We start from the raw sequence: 6,865 nt of genomic DNA, 5'->3' as shown, positions 1-6,865 counted from the left end.
ATTGTCTAATGCTGGATCAGCATAAAGTCATCGACCAGTCAAATAGAAGAGAAAAAGATGGGACATGGGGGACAGAGCACCAGAGAAGAGAGAAAAACGGACATCCTGTTTACTCCTCATCTGACAGAGCCTTAGTGGTGAGTAGCAGAGCACTAGATCTCTCAGAGTTCACTGGGCTTCAGCTCTCCTCACCATGAGCTCCTGGAAGCAAGGGACCAGGACTTGTTTGTCCCCAAGTGTGGCCCAAAGAACTACTCAGGAAAAGTTGTTGGAATAAATAAATCTAAAACAGGAAAAGGAACACAGAGCTTTGAACTATTGCCAGGCTAGCAAATCCTCTGATTTATTTGGTGACCTGAACAATTGCAAAGTGGTAACACACAAAGTAACCCAAAGCCCTTTACAAAGTGTCAATGGGGGACCTAGAACCAAGCCTGGTTGCTCCGGGTGACTCCCAGGACACTCTTCAAAGCCATTAAGAAACCTGGAGAGTCCTAACCAAACAGGACATCTGGTCAACTTCATAAAGCATATGCTCTCGGGCACTGTTTAACATGAGTAACCCAATCCCCTTGCTGCAGCAAGAATTCTCTTGAATCATTTTTCTGGCAGCAGGGTGTCCTCCCCAAAGGCAGGACTATTATCCATGTGACCTCCCAAGATCTATTTCTCTCCTGTGATTTATTCAGTGACCTCCTCCGGTGCACAAAATGGTATCTTTGTGGCTTAAAAGGGTTTTTGCCCCTCCTCCTTCTTCACTATGAGTCATTTATTTCTTCCTGCCAGTAGGACACTTCTCTTGTTCATTCCCAAAGCATCCCTGTAAAGAAGGCAGTAAGGGTATAAAAATAAACCCTTCAGAAGCAGAAATGGCTCCAAAGCCCTCCACTAGGACCACCCCCACCATCATGGTTTTGGAGTAAACTTGGTTAGAATGTCAGCTCTAAAGTCTGACTACCTCAATTCACACCCTCACTCCACACTCAGCAGCTGTGTTACCTTGGGAAAATTACTTAACCTCTTTATGTTTTTATTTTTTTTCTCTGTGAAATGGGGCTAAAAATAATACTGACCTCATAGCATTTTGTGAGGATGGAATGCGGGAATACAGCAAAGCACTGTGAATAGTGTCTGCCACGTGGTAAGAGCTCAATAAAAATTACCTAGAATTTCTTTCTGAGGCCACTATAAATTCTCAGCATTGAATATATGCATGGATAAATGAAAAGTGGGGTTAAATGACTTGCAGAGCTCAGAGTAAAACTGCATGATGGCCTTAATTATCTATTCCCTTCTCTTAGTTCCTCGCTTCCTGTCTAGTTAGATGTTAATATCAGTAGCCAATATTGAGAAAAAAATTCTTCATTTGTTTCACTTAAAAATAGGTATTGCCTAAAACAACTCTGAAATGAATGTAAATAATGTATTTTCATTCACCTTTGACTGAATCATTATCTATTTCCCCTAATGTGAGAGGCTGATTCTTTGAGTTAGAATTTTGAAAGAGAGAGAAAGTAGGTGCTGTGACAGTGTAATTCTTGTTTTAAAATGTGTCCTTTAAAAATGTGCCCTAGCTCTCTTGCTTTGGCTTCCAGGAGTGGCTTGGCATGGGGCTGAGTTCCTGGTGGAGAGTGCTGAGCTGGCAGTGTGCCAGTGTGGTTCATGCTGCCTTCCTCTCTTGCTTTTAGTTGTAGATGAAGTAAATTTCTGGAAACCACTCACCATGTATTGACATCTGTGAATGGAGACAGAAAAAAAAAAAGGCCGTGTAATCATCATCTGCAGAGTACAGTACACTGATCTGAGAGTTTTCAGGCGAGAGAATTACATTCTATAACTTCATCTAACTTTTTCTAATTTTACATTTTTCATGCTCAGAAGAGAACTGGCAGAAGTGTTTCACAATTAATGATGAATTCAAACAGCTTTCGGCACCCACTCTCATTTGTGTCTCTCAAGCACAGAGGCGGCAGAGGTGAACCATCTGCATTTTCCTGGGTTCCTGCTGCCATGTGTACCGGGGAACAAGGGTAAAAGGAAACACATCACTAAAACAGCGGAAAGTTTCCAACTGCAGTATTGGTGAAGAGAGTAGAAATTTATGTCACTGATTTCCACAAGGACAATCTGATACATTCACTTTGTTCAGCCCACAACGAGGTGCAGGGGAGATGAATTGAGTCTCTTTCTATGCAGATCTGTTCCCTGCCAAATGAGCCCACCATCAAAGAATACAGTATGGCTCTTTCTACACTGAGCTGTTTGGCAGACACATTTTGTAACCAGAAATGGTGCCAGCAGTTTGCAGCAGCCTCCGCCGCAGCAAATCAGCTGTGATATTAAAAAGAAAAACAGCCTGGCAATGTGGAAATTATCCCATCCAGCAGTATTTCCCAACACAAGAGGCTTGATTTTGCTGCCCAAGTGAGAGTGACAGAACTGATTAATCCTTTATTCCAAATGCCATTCTCTACCATCAAATTTTGGTTGTTTATTTTTTAATCTTTTCTAGAAAAAGGAAACATTGTGACTCTACTTAAATAGCCCAAGTAGACTGAAGATTTGGCGACGGCACAGTACATTTAAGCCAGCTGAGCTAAGAAGAGAAGAAATTGGGTTATACGAGGTAAAGAAATCTATTGTCCCCTGTGCTTTCTGGATTGACTCGTTCTATGGTGAAAACACTTTCTTTTCTGCTATAGCATTTCACGAAGCCATCTGTATTATTTAATCTATACAGACAGCTGGTCCAGATACTTTTAGACTCAATATGGATTTTTTTTAAGTCTGAATAATGTACAAGGCTTAAATTAACAAGAGAATTGCCAGCTCTCTCTCTCTCATGTTGTACCAGGGTCCCGTGAGGAGCATCAGGAAAAGCGTGGGACAAGGAAGGGGTTTGCACCTGTAGCTGTTGGAGCCTTCGGCTGGCCAGGTGGAAAGAGGCTTCAAATGGGATAACGTCATGTGTTCAGCCCTTCGTGCTCTGAATACTGTCCATTTTCTTTTTCCCTTCAGCAGCTGCTGTTCCCCAGAGTTTGTCTATGTAAAGTTGTGGCTACAGAGGCTCCAATTCTTTATCTACAAAGCTGAGGCTCATGTGGCTAAGGAACCACTCAAAAAAACCAGAAACTAATAGAACCCGAGAAGAGGTCAATACACCCAGTGGTAATTGGACTGCCTGATCTCTTTACTAGAACTTTCTAAGTAATAAAGAGTGCTAGTACCACGCTACTCCATCAGACAACTAATTGTGCAGCCCTATGCACTAACTAGTTGTGTAATTTGGGGCAAGTTACTTTTCTGAGCCCCAGTTCTCACATCTATAAAAGAAGCATGATAATGGTACTTATGAAGTTGATGTGATAATTGAATCAGATAATACAGGTAAAGCACTTATCTGGCACAAGGAGCACTCAAAAAACAACAAAATAGTAATGATAATTATCATTTGTCGAGCACTTGCTCTAGTATGCCAAACACTCTTGCAACTTTACAACATAGCTTGAAGCTCTTATGGTAATCCTATGAAGTGGCTGTTGTTATACCTCTTAAACAATAAGAACCACAGATGGTAATTAAAGGTCAGATGACCCTGGTAGTTGCTTCTGATATAATCATCAATCAATTAACAGAAAACTGATTGGCAGAATGGTTGACCAATGTGGGCTCTGGGATCAAACAGTTCGGGGTTTATTCTCTGTCCTGTCACTTATCAGCAAGGTAAACTTGGACAAATGATTTAACCTCACTGACCCTCATTTTTCTTATCTGGAAAATAGAACTAATAATCATACCTACCTAATAGGGCTGTTGGGAGGGTAATTCAACAATATAAAGGATGCACGTTGAGCCCACGAAGAACTAGTAGTGCTCCAGCTGAAAACAGGTTAGTGATGAGGAACACACCGCTTGCTTCGACTCTGACCACTCCACTTACTAGCTGGGTGACCCAGGGCAAGCCACTTAACCTCTCAGGTCTGGTCTCTTCATCTGTAAGATGGAAAGGTTGTTGTGAAGATTGGACAAGTTAAAGCACATAAGTGATTAGTTGGTAAGTATTCAATAACTATACAAGTACGTTTATAGACATGGGTTTTTTAATGACAAAGTCAAGCAGGAAACAGCAAGCATCAGAAGCAGGAGAGTCCCTTAGAATTCCAAGGAGGCAGAGACGGGGTGGTTAGTGGTGGTCAGAAAGTCTGAGCTGAGCCACAAACTCAATTAAATGCAAACTTTACTGTAGCAGGCCTGGTACTGGGTTCTGTGAATATACAGGTGAATGTAGGCAGTATCTAGTTTCTGAGAAGGCAGTGTAACTAAAGGGTACATGAGATAGGAAGTATTTAACAGGGACAGTGTACTGGGTGTTACCCTGGAGAAAAGCAGACAACAAGAGGAAGCTAGGTAAGGAGGCTGGGGGCAGTGGATTCTCTGTGGGATGAGAGAATGAGGATCTCAAGAGGCCAAGGAACAAGCTGGGTAAAGGTACCATTTATTGATCCACTAAGCCACCATGATGTCTTAAAAGAACCCAGGTTCTGGTGAACATGAAAGGCAAAATTGTAAAAAGTTTGACGGTTGTTTGAGAGGTGCTTTAATAAGATCAGAGATACTATGTTCTTCCTTTTTGCCAACTATAACTGCAGGGTTCCAGGTAATCTTTGTCCTCTGAAATTTAATTAGCTAAGGATGTCTGGGTTCCAAGCTAAGAACTTCTAGCTCTTCTTGCATTTCTGTATTAAGTAAGACTTGTTTTTTGGCAAGTAACAGAAACCCAGAAACCTACTCAAGTGACCTTAAAAAAATTATCTCACTTAACTGGAAATCCAAGATGTTTCTAGCTTAAGGCCAATCTAGGGCCTCAAACTAGACACTCATGTACTCACGGTTCTCTTCTTACCGTTAGCAATTTTTTCACAGGCAGGCTCTTCCCAGTTTAGCAGCCACCCCTCCCCACTTAGAGAGTCCCTCTTTGACAGTGGCTCCTGTAAAACTTGCCATTGTATTTTTAACAACTGCAACCAGGAAAATGGAGTGTCTCATTGGTCATGCCTGGCTTTGCAGGGCCTGGAAGCCATTGGGTAAAGTCAGTGATGCACAAACTAAGTGAAAGATGGGGAGCAGTGGTTCTATAAATGGATGATGAGCCTAGTAAAACTTCTATTACAGCATGCTCCAAAGGAGGAAGGCAGAGAGCAGAAGGTAAGGAGATGGAAGGGGGAAAAAAGTCACATGTTATCCCGGCCCGCGGGATAGTCGAAGCAGGCCCTGAAGGAGGGGGTGGGAATTTGGGGAACAAGAGATACGAGAAATGGAGACAAGACAGTGCTCTGATCAAGTCTCTCTTAATGGCGGTAATGCAGTGCCTTATATACACTTGGAGGGGAAGGGGTTGGGCCAAGGCGAAAATGATCTCATAATGGAGGCGTGGCCAGATAGGTATTGGTTTCTCTGGTCGAACGTCATGTTGCACCTGCGCTGTCAGGTAGTAATTTTCACGGGCGCGGGAAAAATGGGTGAAGAAGCAGCAGGAAGAGCGCCATCTTTTATGAGGTATTAATACAGGGAAAAAGGTAAATCTAGGGAGGAGGTAGAAGGTGGAAATGAATAGAGCTCAGGCGTTTTTAATCGTCAGTTATTATTCGCTATGGCCGGGTGGTGCAGCTCCGGACAACATGTATAAAGTCAATCAACTCAACTATGGATCTTTCATTACTCTCATCATAAATTGAATCCTCTTGAATTTTAAAGCCATTTTATTCTCCATTTTCTTTATTTCCAGCCTTTCAATTTATTTGTACACCTCTTGTCCTTGATTTTTATAGATAGTTTCATAGTCAAGAAAAAATAGATTTGCGAAAATATATTCCACAAACAAGTTTCCACTCTACCTAAAATAGCAGATGCCATGTGTGATTTGAGGCCCTCAATACATCACTTTGGGTCCTTAAGGCTGCATCAGTTTGGACCTGCTGAGACATTTCTACTGCAGGGTAATCATGGTGGATTATTGAAAGGTTGAGCACTGGGAACACTGACTTGGAGTTTGATCTCTCTCTCTCTCTCGCAATCTCTCCCCTTCTCTACCTCTAATCAAAGATGTGTTTACATATTTACATAAAGGCAAAGAATGTCCCCCAAACCAGATTCAAAGATTCTAGGACACATAGACTTTTAGTCCTTTTGTAAAAGAATATTTGCAAGTGTTTTCAGTTTTTCTCTGTGTGCCCAATATTTTTCTTTTATATTTTGATTCTTCATTCAGCACATCTGTTCAAAAGGATGCTAGATACCATGTAAAGCTTTGAAGAGTGGAGCACACCATAACCTTTAATTATCACTTGGCTTTCTATTATAATTGTTATTTAAAAGTGCTTTGGCCCTCAGGCCAGAGCCATTAGGCGTTCTATTCCTGCCTCTGCCCCGCTTGACAGTATTCATTTAACGGTATGAATTTAAGATGCCATTAAGCCCCAAAGCTTCATTTTCTGCCCATTCAAGACCCCCTCTATCACTATTCTAAACTTCAAGAATTCAGATTTAACAGTTTACGGGACTAAGCAGCCTTCCCATGTGAATCCTCAAAGGGAAGGACCTACAAACCCAAAGACTCAATGCCGTGGGCTTAGAAGTAAAATCGTCCCTAGTAATCTCGCTTGCGTGTATGATGCCCTGTGTAAATTTTGCAACTCCTTTCAGCTTGTAGAGAAGATTTCTAATGTCTATCCTACGGCCACATGAGACCCTGGCACTTACACATGTGAATTCAGTTACCTCTATGAGCACGGTATTGAATAAGCACTCTAGGCATCTTGTTAAAACTGATTTTTCCTGATTGCAACATTATAGTTCTCCACTCAGT

At 41.8% G+C, this 6,865-nt stretch overlaps 1 long non-coding RNA gene across 1 annotated transcript; it reads right to left on the bottom strand.

Moving 5' to 3' along the window:
• Positions 1–318: 318 nt before the first annotated feature.
• On the bottom strand, positions 319–5,349 carry LOC106998978 (uncharacterized). The gene is made up of 3 exons (XR_013394933.1): positions 4,904–5,349; positions 3,802–3,993; positions 319–820 (listed from the first exon to the last, which is right to left on the bottom strand). It is a non-coding gene; the product is annotated as an uncharacterized LOC106998978 (long non-coding RNA).
• Positions 5,350–6,865: the final 1,516 nt, after the last annotated feature.

The sequence above is a fragment of the Macaca mulatta genome, chromosome 6 (assembly GCF_049350105.2).
Source record: "Macaca mulatta isolate MMU2019108-1 chromosome 6, T2T-MMU8v2.0, whole genome shotgun sequence".
NCBI lineage: Eukaryota > Metazoa > Chordata > Mammalia > Primates > Cercopithecidae > Macaca > Macaca mulatta.
Note: the sequence above shows the minus strand (reverse complement) of the source record. Positions and strands in the feature narration are given on the sequence as shown.